General features: G+C 51.9%; 1 protein-coding gene across 3 annotated transcripts in view; it reads left to right on the forward strand.

Moving 5' to 3' along the window:
- MDN1 (midasin AAA ATPase 1) overlaps positions 1-15,425 on the forward strand; it is a 2,688,524-nt gene that overhangs the window by 1,798,208 nt on the left and 874,891 nt on the right. The window lies entirely within an intron of this gene.

Below are 15,425 nucleotides of genomic sequence, written 5' to 3' on the forward strand. Positions count from 1 at the left end.
CTCAAACAAACCAGTGGTTACAAAACTTGATATATTACTTTGTGCAACAGCGAACATCTTTGCAAACCTCTTTTTGCATAGGTCATTGGCCTTCACTGCCCACTAATCCTCTTTTAACTAGCACTTCTGATACCGGTCTATTCCCTGATCCCTTCTCTAGTCCATACTTTCATGACTTAAATAGTCCATGTTCCTTGTTTAAGATTTCCTTACCCACCATTTGCTCAGGCCCCTCTTTATCCCCGAATTGCCACCTCAGACAGGCTTCTCTTCACCTTAAGAGGCACCCATATGGGTTACAGCAGCCCTGGTCTCTTCTTTTTTTTAAACTTCTTTTTATTATTTATAAATGAAGATCATACACAAGTAAAAAACATAGGGAAAAGACAAGAGGCATCACGACATGCGTTACTCCATTCGCTCCAGCTGTTGAATTGCCATAGCCGCCTCAGTATGTCCAGCCCTAGTCTCTCTTCTTAAGATGGTATCTTACTAGTAGCATTGGAACACATATGAATGTGTTAAACTATATTATAATGACCTAGAGCAGTTGACTGTAGACAAATTACTAGTTGCATCTGATTTTTTGTATATATGAAATGGCATAATTCGACACATTCTTTCAGTCATCATTCTACTCAAACATGTGCATTTGTCAATTAGAATGGTCTAGTATGTTAAGCTGCATCAACACTTCTATTCCAACCACACAATTGTATAGCTTCAGTGTGTAGATGTGTAGTGTTGGCTCTCTCCTGAACTGAGTGGTTGTGCTTTTCAAAGAAATCTGAGCTGATGTGGTGAGGACAAGGCTAATGGGGGGGGGGGTCCCTCAGAGCCTATGCATCGGGCACCTCTCAAGTTCCTCTTGTGGAAGACTGCTTTCCTTGTGGCCATCACCTCGGAGATTAGGCGAGATCCAGGCCCTATCCTGATAACAGCCTTATCTGAATTTTCACGAGTCGAGGGTGGTGCTACATGCTCACCCTTCGTTTATGCCGAAGCTTCAGTTGGAATTCCACCTAAACAAACCTTTTAGTTTTACCAGTGTTTTTTTTCGAGGCCTTCGTCACTGGCTGAAAGGGCCTTGCACTCGCTGAACGTTGCTTGTGCCCTGATGTTCTACGTGGTACGCACAAAGTGTTGAAGATATCTAGATATCTCAACTGTTTGTGAACCATGGGAAGGCCTTATCCAAGGCTTCCATCTCGAGTTGGCTCTCCAGCTTCATCACGCACTGTCATCGGTTGGCAAACCGGCCTTCCAAGAGCCCACTCCACCAGAGTGATTGCTCCTACAACAGCGTTCATATCTGGTGTGTCTCTGCTGGACATGTGCCGGGCTGCTACGTGGAGGTCCACGTACACCTTCACAAGAGTCTACTGCGTCGACAGGGATTCCAGGGAGGAGTCCAGAGTCGGGCAAGCAGTGCTGCACAACCTGTTTGCTTGAGGTGAGCCTGTGCCAGGGGTAAGGGTGATTGCTTCTGTTGAGCCTTGTCATCTCCCGTGGTTGTGTAATGTTGTACTGCTATGTATTATTTATTCATGTGCATGTGAATCCATGCCAGACACCATGCTGGAGAAGGAACAAGTTCCTTACCTGTAACTATTGTTCTCCAGCATGGGTCTGGCATTGATTCACATCCGAACCCTCGCCCCTGCGGCTCTTTTTGGTCATACTGGCACTTTACGTGCTTACCAAATATGAAGATGGCTGCCAGAGGAGGGGTTTAGGGAGAGAACTAGCATTGTCTGGGGGGCAGTATGACAGAGTACAGAGATTGGTTTAGAGGAAAAATACAGTACATAAGTGAAAGTGAAGGATTCCCGGCCCGACAGGGAATAGTCATAAGCATGCGAGTCCATGCCAGAACCATGCTGGAGAACAATAGTTACAGGTAAGTAATTTGTTCCTTGTCCAGTCCCACTCACTGTCTGTCCCCCTGAGCTTTAAGGTGTGGAATCAGTACCCTAAGCTGGGTGGCCTTATAGTACAGATGTATGTCGGGGAGCCCCGCTCCCCCACTCTCCTTGGGAAGAATCAGAATGTCGCTGTAAACTGTTTCTTCGCCTGCCACAGGAACTGTAAAAGAGTTCCCTTGGTAGCTTTGAAATAGAGGTCTGGGATCCGAATGGTTAGCATCTGGAACAGGTACAAGATCTTGGGGTGAACCACCATTTTAAGCGCATTCAGCTGTCCCATCCACGAGATATTCAACTCGTTCCATTTTCCCAAGCACTTTGAACACATTGTGTATAGGCGCTATATAAATAAACTAGCATATCATATCAAGTCTATCTCCAGGGCAGTCATTAGGGTAGGGAGAGTTGGCGTCATATGATCCCTCAAGCTCTTGTGACATTGATACCCAGGTACCGCAGTGAGCCCACATTGACTTCCATGGCCAACATAGAGAAACGCCCCACGTCATCATCCCTGCTTCTATCTAGGGGAAACCGTACTGACTTGCCCTTATTAATTGTAAACCCTGCCATGCGCCCGTATTGCTCTATTGGGCCCACCGCTCCGACACTGATGGGTTTACCAGATGGAGGAGCATACCGTCTGCGTACAAAACCACTTTATATATCTGCTCACCGACCCCAATTCCTTCAATTCTATGTTCTTCTCTCAACCACCAGTTCACATCCACCTCACGACCTGTAAGGAAGGCTGTCCCACAAGGAGCATCTCCCCTAATCTTCAACTTCTACCTAAAACCCCTGCCGCAATCATCCGTTCTTACAATCCTACTTGCTACAACTATGCATACGACACCCAGATCATCCTTAAAATCCCAAAATCTTGAGGCTCCGTCAACCTGGATCTTTTGTCTTGCCTCTCCAGATATTGACCACTGGATGACGAGCAACAACCTCTTCCTCAACCCTGGGAAAACTGAAATCCTAGTTTGCGAGAAAATAACCCTCCTGCCCCAACCGGTTCTATGGCCGCAATCCCTAGAACGAGCACTGGCAATTTCATATGTGGTTAAAAAAAAAAAAAAAAAAAACCTTGGATGCTCGCTGGACACTCGCCCAACAGACCACCTCCTCCGTATCCAAAACCTGTTTCTTCCACCTACGGATTCTCAGGCATATTTTTCCTTACCTCACCTATCCCCACCGTTTCTCGGCCATCAACTCCATCATCCTATCCCTCCTAGACTACGTAAACTGCCTCTACCTAGAGGCTCCAGCGTTTCAACTAAGGAAACTCCAAAGAGTCCAAAACGCGGCAGCACGCCTGCTCATTAACCTACCCCCCCCCCGCAGAGAACACATCAGCCCTACACTAAAAGTCCTCCACTGTCTCCCGATTGCCCGACGCACTACCTTCAAAGCCTTGTGCGTCGCCCACCGCGCCATCCACAACACAGGCCCGGAATTCCTTCAAGACAAAATTCGACCCGATCAGCCCTCAAGGAATCTCAGATCTCGCACAGCATCCCGCCTAGTGGTTCCACCTTACAACTCCTCCAGACTGGGCGGGTCCTCGTTTTCCAACTATCTGGAACTTCCTACCACTATACATTTGCAACACGGAAAATCAGCTGAAATTCAGAAAGCCCCTTAAAACCTGGCTGTTCCCAACTTCATCCTGAATACATCCCATATCTCAAACGCATTCCTATTCACCATTCACAGCTCTGATGCCGGCAGCACTTGCAGCGGCTCACCTGACAAACTGCCCCCCCAGTACACACAAACACGATAAATACTGCATGGAATCCAGCAGCATTCGCTGAGGCACACCACAATAAAACATACTTCTCCAAACACAACGCGAATGGCAACATTCGCATTGCCTGACCCTGACTAACTACCGCCCCATTAACAACATTCCAACCTGACAAATACACCAGGAAAGCCAGCAGCTTTAGCTGTGGCACACTGCAATAAACTCACTCGCCCTCAACGGTCAGACTCTTCACCAGAGAGAGACCACAAATAAGGAGACCATACCGTCCACACAGAACAAAGATCGCTTCAGCCGAACAACATCGGAGCCTATGGTACATATACCTACACCACTTATGTGGACACAGGCCTTAGGCACAGCTAAACATCCATGCACCAGGGTGGCGCTGTGGAGCAGCCCAAGATGGCTGCCTAGCCACTGAGCTCCGTGTGGGATCGGTGGAAATCTGCTTACATCTGCGGCCACAGCGTGCGTTTCGTTCCTGTTTTTTACAGTGCCGCTGCCCTACATCACTGTGCTGCCGCCAGGAGAGCTCCGGCTGTTCTTCGTCCCTGGGGAGCCCCGGGCTGGGCCTTCTGCCGGTGCGGCCCTCTTCATCGCGGAGGCCGCGGCGCTGACTCGGATCCCGCCCCCGCCTCTCGGCCCGCCTGCCCCTTCTGGCGCTCCGCTGGGCGGACTGCGGCCCGAGCGCGATCCTTGGGACTCCGCGGCGGACCGGTGGTCTGCGGCTGGGGCCGTCGCTGGAGCGCGCCCCGGCCACGCCCGCCCGCCCATCCGGCTGTGGACCTTCATCGCCGTCCCCCGCAGGTTGTCGCGGACCTGGGGAGCGTGGAGCGGCTCCCCCCGAGGTGAGGAGTAGCTGCCCGTGCCAACTTGGTCCCCTCCAGGGGGGGGATCGATTTGCCCTCCTTCCTCCCCCCGCTGCTCCTCTGTTCATCCTTCCTGGGGGGGGCGGGCGGACTGCGGCCCGACCTGTCCCTGCATTGTGTGACGCGCAGCGGCGGCTTCGTCCGGGCGAGCCCCGGCGCCCAACATCTCCCGACTGGCTCCGCTCCCCGGTGGCGTGGAACGGCCACCTGCTCACGTCCTGCTGGGGGCGGTACTGGGACCCCTCCCTGGAGAACTCACACCGGGCCCTGCGCCCCTCGACGTGGGTTCTGCCCAGTGCGCGCACCTCCTGCCCCAGCGACCTGGTGGACACTGGCTCCAAGCCCCTGTGTGACTCTGGTGTTTCAGCGGGGTGGCAGGCGGGATAACAACAAGTAAGTCATATCCCGCTCCCTCATCTGTGTCGCGACGCCACCCCCCGGATCCTTCTACTGATGCGCCTGACCCTGTGGCCTTAGCACCTTCTCATTGACAGTCCCTGGAACCACCTTACACCGCCGTACCAGTTGATCCCTGCCTACTCGTGCCCCTCCTGGGCCCTGCTCACATCTCGGCTGGAGTAATCCCAACATCTACAGTCCGCACCCCTGACCTGGGACCATACTCTCCCCCCCTGTGGCCGGGCCCTCTGTCTGCGTTGTTCGTGGACCTGTAACAACAATGCCTGGCAAGGTCAAGGGGAACCATAAAGGGGGTGCCATGGACAAATTCGCTAAAGCTGTCCCGAGGGGAGAGGCGGAGCAGGACTCGCCCATCCAGGATGATCTGGAAGTTGACCATCACCCCACTCCCGCACCCCCAGACCTGACCACGCTTATGGAATCGATGGCCAAAAACTTTGCGTCTTTTCATGAGAAATTAGACGACATCAATGCCAATGTTGCCTCCCTAAAAACGCGGATGGATCAGGCGGGGACCAGAATCAGCGACGCTGAAAATCGTATATCTACCAATGAGGACGAAATACATGCACTACAGGACACAGTGGCGTCCCTGTCACGTGACATGCGCAGTGTGAAAGCGAAGTGCGACGACCTTGAATCGCGCTCTCGCAGAAATAATCTGCGGATCGTCGGTGTCCCTGAGAATGCCCTCAGGGGCCGCATGGAAGACGCTGTGGAATCCCTGCTTAAGGACCTCCTGGGCAACCCAGTCCTGTCCCCATACTTTACCGTTGAGCGCGCTCATCGGGCTCTGTCACCGAGGCCCAAACCTGGCGACATCCCAAGACCCATTATAGCCAGGATCCTCAACTATCGAGACAGAGACCTCATCCTCCGGCTGTCACGAGAGAAAGGGGACCTGCGCCTCGAATCTCATACTATAAGGATCTTCCCGGACTTCTCTATAGCGGTCCAGCAGGAGAGGCGTCAGTTCATCGGAGTTAAAAAGCTGCTCAGAGAACGTAACGTTCCGTATGCCATCCTGTTCCCGGCTCGCCTCAAAATCACACATAATGGGAAACTTTATTTCTTCACTGTTCCAGAGGAGGCTGTGAAATTCATTGAGACGCACCTACCGCTCCCCAACACAGCGGGGGCCCCGGTTGATGAGGGCTGATGAGTGGTAACACAGGCCGGTCATTATTTCTCCATCTGGAACATCCGTCACCTTGAACGTGCATATGGAAACAGCACACTACAGATCCATCGCATCAGGCTCCCCCAGCGCCTGACCGGGCTGAGACTAGACCCAACCACGGCGGACAATGCTCCCCCTGCGTCTCGGAGCATCGTATTGTCTACGAACCCTAGAACTTCCTTCATTCTGGTCTCTCCCGCAAAGCTCTGCTGGACATGGGCTCCTGTCTTTAGATCCGCTCATCGCAGAACCTACTCACGACAGCCTTGTCTGTCCTACATCTTTGTCTAAGAACCACCCACACGGCTACAGCACACCTCGCTGCAATGGCAACGGTTTTGGTTTATTGGTTGTCACTGCTTCGGTGCCCCTGTTGGGCACAGAATGGGCCTTATCCCTGTTGGATTTCGCCCTCCGAACTCCACCCCTCGGGAGAATCGGACCTGTTGGTGACACATTTTTTTGGGGGCAAGGGATTTACACTGCAAGTTGGGGGTGGGCAGTGAGGGCGGGGGGAGGTATGGTTTGTTACCCGGGAAATGTTTTAGAAAAAGGCAGTGGCGGAATGACAGGGCGATACACACCGGCTCACCTACATTTGTGCATGCTCACTCTTTTATTTGAAAATCAACAAATTTCGTGGGATGTACATTAAAACCGTAGAGATGCATGCAATCGTCTCAATCACAATCACCCTGGGATCGGGGGTTCTGGGGACAGAGTTTGCGGCACACGGAGGGGGACACTGGTGCGAGTATCACCTAGTGGGAGATTGTCCTCCATGGGTATTGTGTTTAGTGATATTCTTGTCTGATGCGCTAAGATGTCAGTGACGATAATGTCATGGAATGTCCGAGGCCTAAGTAATTACACCAAGGGCCGCAGGATCATGGCTTATGCCAAGAGACACGGCTGCAAGGTACTGCTCCTGCAAGAGACACACTCCACTGGTCCTCTGGCCAGAAGCATTGCGCCTACCTGGGGACCCCACAGATATTTTACTTCTTATTCCACATGCGCCAGAGGAGTCCTAACATTGATCCACAAGTCTCTTAAGTTTGTCATCCATAGGAGCTATATAGATCCTTGTGGAAGATACATTGTGCTGTACTGCGCCATTGCCAATAGAGATTACCTGCTCGTAAATACTTATGGCCCCAACGTCGACTCCCCCGAATTTATTGACCAGGTGGTCTCCATACTGCTGGGATACACGGATGTGCAAATCGTCTGGGGCGGGGATATGAACTTTATTCTGGACACCTCCCTAGACAGGACTGGCATAGCGCCCAGGCCCCCGTCGGGCGCAGCGCGCAGACTCCTATCCCACTGCAAGACACTTGACATTCATGACGCATGGAGGGCTCTACATCCGTCAACACGGGAATACACCTTCTACTCATCGGTCCACGACAGTTGGTCCAGGATCGATCTATTCCTACTATCTGGTCCTATGCTAGGTAGGGTTTCCAAGACATGTATACTCGCTCGCACACTATCTGATCACTCACCAATCCTGTTGTCTGTTGACATGGGCATGCCAGCCCCCACTATTAACACATGGCGCTTTAAATCTGCTGCCCTACAGGACATAGTTTTTAGAGCAGACATACTTGCAGATATCCAGTCCTACTTTGACAACAACTCACCACAGGACACCACCCGGGGGATCCGCTGGGACGCCTTCAAAGTCTTCATTAGGGGGGCGTCCATCTCTAGGGAGTCGGGGGTACTCAAATCCATAAGAACCACCCTATCACGCACTGAAACTAAGCTACGTGACCTGGAACGGGCCCACCCGGCCTCCGTTGACCCTGGTATACTCTCCCAGATCAGTGAAGAACTCAAGATCTTCAATGAACAGGCAATCAGGGAAGTGCAGTACTTCAGTCGTCCACAGGCTGCACGGAAATACGGTGAGGGAGATAGACCCGGCAAGACACTCGCTGCCCTGGCCAGGGGGGAATGGGGCCAAGCCCACATTACCAGTGTTAAGGATAATCATGGAACGACTCAGTGGTCCGACCAGGACATACTGGAGGTCTTCACTAGCTTCTATTCCAAACTATACTCTCAACCCCCTGAACATAGCGAATCCCATATGCGCGAGCTTTTAGACCAGATACCCACCACTATCATCTCCCCGGCAACGAGAGAACAGTTGGACTCCCCCATTACACTAGAGGAGATAGTGGAAGCCATATCAAGTCTCCCGAAGGGGAAAGCGCCGGGCCCTGACGGGCTTACGGCTGAATTCTTTCAGGAGCATGTGGCCATTTTGGGACCCGAATTGCTAGAGGTATGGAATGAGGCCCTCCAGCTGGGATGCCTTCCCTCATCTCTACGTGAAGCCGTTATTACGGTCCTCCTCAAGCCTGGCAAACCAGCAGATGACTGTGGATCGTATCGGCCCCTTTCACTCATGAACTTGGATACGAAAATCTTCGCCAAGGTGCTCGCCAATCGTTTCATTCCTATTATGTCATACATGGTACATGAGGACCAATCTGGCTTTGTCCCTGGTAGATCCACATCGCACAATATTAGACGGCTCCTTAACGTCATGGCTCGTATCAGTCAAAACGTGTGTGCGGTGGCGGTCACCTTGGACGCCCAGAAGGCCTTCGATATGGTGTCCTGGAAGTACATGTGGTTGGTCCTGGAAAACATGGGCGTCGGACCCGGGATGATCGCATACATCAAACTATTATACACATCCCCAGTAGCCAGGGTTCGCATCAACTCCCAAACATCTGCCTTGTTTCCTCTCTCTCGTGGCACCCGACAGGGCTGCCCGTTTTCCCCGATCCTGTTTGCCCTTGCCATCGAGCCCATGGCGGGCTATGTCAGGGAGCGTCACTCATGCAAAGGGATACGCCTCCAGGGTACACCCGAAATTATCTCACTCTACGCTGACGACATCCTGCTTTTCGTCAGGAGCCCAGATCTCCACCTTGACCCTCTCCTTCGGGACATCACTCGTATCGGAACATACTCAGGCTTTACGATCAATTACACCAAATCCGAAATTTTCCCCCTCACACACTCCACGCTCCAGCCGGCCACTGAATACCCACTCCGCTGGTCCCCCAACGGGATTAAATATCTGGGAGTTCAGGTGTCTTTGACCAAGGAGACTCTCTTGACTAGCAATTACCTAGCAGCGGCAGAATTAGCCGAAACCAAGATTGCGCGCTGGCGCCCTCTCCCGTTGTCACTTGCTGGGCGGTTATCACTGGTTAAGATGATACTGCTTCCCAAATTATTGTACACATTCACAAATGTTCCCATATGGCCTGGCAGGAAATACTTCACTGATCTGCACAGGCTGTGTGCGCAGTTCCTGTGGCACTCCGGTGCTGTGCGGAAAAAGTGGGGGGATATGACTCTGCCCTACGACAGAGGCGGGTTCACGGCCCCTGACCTGATGCGATACTGGATAGCAGCGCAGGCACAATTTGCCACTTACTGGTACCCCGGACCCTCCCCTCGCCCGCACGTCAAGCTTGAAAACCTTGCTGCCTCCGGCGCCAATATCATGACTCTAATTTTACATCGTCGGTACGTACCTGATTCACCTATAGATCCAGTCCAGACCACACTATCAGCCTGGGGGCGGTTGTTTGCTGCAGGCTCCGCGGAACACCCATACTATAAGTGGCTCCCCGCCTGGCAGCTCCCCGGGTTGGAACCCACGAATGACATAGCTCTGGCGCGTCACTGGCGGTCCCTAGGATACCTGGCCCTAACTGACTTCTATGGGATGGGGTGTTTATAACACCACAGACTTGGAAGCCATCCCACTCTGGTACACCGCTGGAACTGCTGCAATACTACAGACTCCGAGCAGCGTTCCGGACTGCTTGGCCTGTGTTCCCTAACGAACCCCCTGACCATCCCGCTGTTGCCTATATCGCCAACTCTGGTGGGGCCCGAGGGGTAGTTTCATCGCTATATAAACTCCAGCTCACAGCTGCCACACCACCGCCCTTACGGGTTCGGGACGACTGGGCCTCTGAACTGGGGGTTGACATTACAGACCAACTGTGGGGTAAATTGTGTTCCCATACCGGCAAGGTATACCTGAATTTCCGGTACCGAACAATACAATACAAATTGCTGAATAGGCTATACTATACCCCGCGCAGACTCTCCAAGTTTGCCCGCTCTGAGATGCGGCTCTGCCCCCGCTGCGGAGCGGAAGACGCTGGCCATCTCCACATGTTTTGGGACTGCCCCCAACTTGCCCCATTCTGGGATGAGATCTTTAAAACACTGTCCGAAATTTGCGATGTGACGATTGAGCCTGACCCGATGGGGGTGTTGTTCGGAGTGTGGGGTGATGAAGGGGTCAGAGGGGAGGCCAAACTCTTGAATATATGTTGTTTAATAGCCAAAAAATGTATCCTGCAAAATTGGAAATGTGCTGCTCCTCCCACCTTTCAGAAATGGCTGAATCTACTGACCTGGTCCCGAAACTGTGAGGAAGACTATATTACTACTCTCCCATTCCGTTCCCGGCCAAAAAACATTTGGACTGCCTTCAACAGTTATCTTAACGGTCTTGATGTCCCCTCCTCCGGTGTTGGTTCTCCCTAAGTCTCCACTGTTATGTACGGAATTCTCTGCAACACTGTCTTGCTTTCCTCATCTTGGGGGTCATCCCTCGCTACCTATGTACATCCCCATGTATTACATTTGTCTTGCACTGTTATATCATAATTGACCTAATGTGTGTGTATGTCATCCACCACTGCCAGCAAAAATAAAAGTTTAAAAAAAAAAAAAAAAACAAACATCCATGCACCATAGAATGCAGCTAAGGCTATGCTCAACCAGTCTAGAAGCGCACATATCTGGACACAAGTACCTCAACACCTCTGCCACTAGCATCCAGCGACTGCCAACGAAAGAATACTGGTATTGATGGCCACACATTGACTCTTCAACAATAGCACTTTTTTTGCAAATCACCAACAGCGCCCACCCACGTGCCTGTCCTTTTTTGTGCTGCTTAGTCGAGCCTAGTCAGCCACCTAAGTCCTAGACTGGCGAAAATGCACACATGATTATCCAAATCTAAAACCCTTAGAACCTCCAGCACATTGACCACAGTCACCGGGGGCGTTCCTAACACAAAGCGCATTGAGGCTGTACAAATGGGGAAAGAGCGCTATATAAATAACCGAATACAATACAACCTGTGCGCCAACGGTTCCAATGAGAGTGCAAATGGAGCCAGAGAATGCGGGCACCCCTGCCTGGTCCCTCTTTCCAAGTCAAACCAACAGCCTCCCAGTTTAACTGGTTCCAGCCAGGCATACTCTCAAAGGCATGCAAAGTTTCAGGCTCCTCCCTCACTTCCTGCCTCAGCATACACACTGGAGCCTTGGCTGGCATCAAAAAGGAATCCTACCAAAGGCAAAACACAGAGGACCCACCCCCACCTGGATTGGTATAAGAAGGGCCAAGCAGGGACATACAAATGAAAAATGCTGATAAAAGAAAACTAGGGCCATTTTGGGGAAAATGGTCACCCATGGGTACTGTACTGCAGATGTGACAGCAGCCTGCAAGTAACTTACACACATGATAGAAACATGAATCCACTGCCACCAGCCATTTAATTGTGTCTGTTAATAAAACTATAAAAGTTAGTGGAGCAGTGGGAAATTAGTTACTGTGTAACCCCTCAGCATCCTACATAAGGTGGTGTGCTGATCCCACAAAAAGAAAAGATAAGCAAGATAAAAAGTATCCTACTAACCTTGAGTACAGTAGTTCCCAGTGTAAAATATAAAATAAAAAGAAGCCCAAGGCTACCCTCAACAACACTGCACATAGGGTATTGTGTGGTGCAACAATCGTTTATAGATGCATGTAATCCAACACATGGAGGAAAGCATGGCTCCATGAAAGTAAAAAAAAGAATTACAGTAGTGTTAAGACCGTGTGGGTTTCCAAGTCGAGCAAAAAGAATGAGTGAGTTGTAAAAAGTTTCACTCACTCAGGAGAATACATTTTTAAAAAAATCCCAGTTCAGCAAAAGTGCTGGGGGTCTCTCGGGTTGAGGGGAATTGGCACAAGAATTGAACATTCTCCCTAATAGGTATATTGTAGGCCTTCTAAACACATTGAAAATGAATCTAACCAGTAGTATTATCACACAATACTCTGATACAAATATATACAAACAAAACAGTTCAAATATGCATTAAAGTAACTTATTCGATAAGCAAGTAGGTTAAATGCAATAAATGATAGAAACAGATGTTGGGTAAGATTCACTAGCATGGGGTCTGACGTGGATTCACATGCTCATGAATATTCCCGTTAAGCCTCTGTAAAAGAAAACAGTTTCACTTCCAAATGGTATTTCTCCTCTAAATCAATCACTGTACTCCGGGTCATACTGCCCCCAGCCAATGTTAGTCTTCTCCCTAAGCCCCTCCTCTGGCAGCAAATTACAGGTTATTACTGCACGTTCAAGTGTTGGGAGTCCTAGAGTTTTGCTCTGTGAGCTACTTCGACTGTTCTTTCATTTTTCGATGGAAATAGTTTCTATTTTTGTCAAAAAAGAACCTGTGCTCTCTTCTCTCCATCGGCCGCCAGCAGGGACCCGTTTCGTCCCCTCAAGGCCAGGGATCGTCGAAGTTTCCAGAAGGCCATTGGGCCTACTCCGCACCTCTGGCCATGACGGAGGAGAAGGAAGGAAGGAAGATCATGCTCTGCACCAGATGCAGACTACGGAACGTGTTTGTGGAGGACAAACACCTTCAGTGCCTCTTCTGTCTTCATCAGGATAACAAAGGAGGAGAGTGCCAGATCTGCTTCTGCTTCTCCAAGAAAACGATGAAGGATCGACACAATAGACTGGCGGCGTGGCTAAACGCCAAGGCCTCTGCCCCTTGCCCCAAGCAGGGTCATGCCTCACCCAGGACCGGCCGATCCTAGGAGCAGGCTTCTAAGTCCTTTTGAGGGCACCCAATCTGTGGGAGTCCACGACAAGCCACCCTACCCAAGAAGGCCCATGCGGCACAGAAGTAATCTTTGTTGACGAGTGAGCTGGTGGCGGCTGCTCTCTCGAAGGCCAAAGGGGCTGACCCTATGATGGTAACACCTACTGCACTCAAGATGTCCCTCCATCCAAGGCAGGAGGCCCCAACACGGGGCGGTGGTAAAGCCTGCTGGCATGCTGGAGAAGAGGATGCCGTCTGAGCCCGACCCCAAAGGGTGCCAAAAGGGGTTTGGGAGGGAGGGGGGGGCGCAAATGAAGTCCCAGGTCATGGAAGTTTCGTCCACAGACAACGAGGACCTGGAGTCCATGCACACAGTCCACAAGGACGTGGAGGATGACAGCGGCAACGACGATGGCGCGGGCCAAATGTTCGACCATGCCAGCTCTGCCGAGAGATGTGTCCCTGGATATCCTATAGACTCTACACACTTTGGTGTCAGAAATCCAGAAAAGGATCCCGCAGGCCCCAGTCCCTGCAGCCCCCGATCAGGCTCCAGCTAAGAAGAGGAAGCTTCATCCAATGCCCCGTATCAACCTCCACATACGTGTCAGGTGCCCTCTCTTCCCCCACCCCCCTGCCCAGTAGACACAGGGACAGACACAGCGACAACGTTATTGTGGGCAGATCGCCGCAACCGTGGGCATCCCCACCAGATGAGGTGGGGTCATTTGATTCCCTGGTCGCCAAAGCTTTTCCAGCCCAAGGAAACCAAGAAGGAGGGTTTCCTGTACCAGAGGCACAAGGCCAAGAGGAAGACCATCCTGGCAGTATGGCAGTACCCCTCCTGCACAACGTGTGGGAGAAGGGCCTGGCCCTTTGAAGAATCCTTGTACAGCCCTGGCCAAGCGGGATAGACTGGAGAAAAAGTACCAGGTGCTGGGGTCCACACCCAGGTGCCTACGGTCACAGCAATCGCCAGACTCGGTGGTTGTGGCTACTGCGAGGAAGAGGTTGTCGAACCCTTCCTCATCCTCAGTCCCTCCGGACAGCGAGGGGAAGAAGTTGGACGCCATGGTGAGGAAGGTTTACACTGCAGCGTCCACCATCAACGCGGCCAACGCACTGGTGATCCTGGCCAAGTACAACAGGGATCTGAGGTACAAACTGGGCCTGATTCAGGAGTTCCCTCCCAATGACAAAAGGATGGAGGCGATTGCCCTCTTCCAGGAGGGAGAGGTGGCTTCGGACCATGCCATCAGAGTGGCACTGGACATCGCTGACACTAAGTTCCGGCAGATGGGAAACAGTGTCTGCCTCTGTCGTCAAGGCTGGCTGAAGGCCACGAATTTCCACCAGGCGGTCCAGGCGAGGCTACTGGACATGCCCTTCGATGGTGATAAACTCCTTGGGTTGGCCTTTCGACGAGTCCTTGCAGGCCATCAAGGCAGATACGGAGGCGGCCTGTGCCCTGGGCACTCTCCAGCAACACTGCCCATCCTTTTCTGCCTCCAGCGGGAAGTCAAGCAGGTCGACAAAAGTTTTCTCCTTGTCGTACCGCCAGCCCTTCATGTCCACGACCCAGGAGGCCTACAGAGGCTTTTCCAAAGCCTAAGGTGGAGGTAATCAGTGCCGTCGGCGTCCTCAAGGCGGCACGCCGACCCCGAAGCAGGACTGAACTGGCCAAGATGTAAGGCCCCCACCCATGCACCCCGGAGGGAGGCTGGCTGACTGGATTCGTCAGCGAGTGGGAGAAGATCTCCACCGACAGATGGGTGCTGGACGCTCTCGCCCATGGACATACCCTGGAGTTTCAGTTAACATTGCTGGTCCTGGAGGACGCCTACTTCCACGTCCCCATTCACAAGAAGCACCGAAAGTTCCTACCCTTTGTCGTGCAGGGCCGGCACTACCAGTTCAAAGCTGGGGTGTTCACAAAGTGCCTGGTGCCGGCCCATCTGCGTCTATAGGGAATACACATGTGCCCGTACCTGGACTGACGCATTCGGGCCAATTCGCAAGAGTTGACCGTCCGACACAAGAGACGACCGTTCAGCTGCTGACAGATCTGGTATTGTCCATCAATTATCCGAAGGCCTGCTTGACACCATCGCTGAACGCGGTTTCTAGGAGCCAGACTCAAGTCTACTGCCTAGAGTCACCCTCGGAGAGGGTAGCAGCCATTTTGGGGCAAGTGCAGCGGCTGTTGTCACTGAAGACTGCCACAGTGCGGACCATCAAGTCTCTTCTCGGCATGTCGACTTGCATCAACCATAACTGGCTCTGCAGGTTACG

The sequence above is a fragment of the Ambystoma mexicanum genome, chromosome 4p, assembly GCF_040938575.1.
Source record: "Ambystoma mexicanum isolate Mex_15411 chromosome 4p, UKY_AmexF1_1, whole genome shotgun sequence".
Lineage (NCBI taxonomy): Eukaryota > Metazoa > Chordata > Amphibia > Caudata > Ambystomatidae > Ambystoma > Ambystoma mexicanum.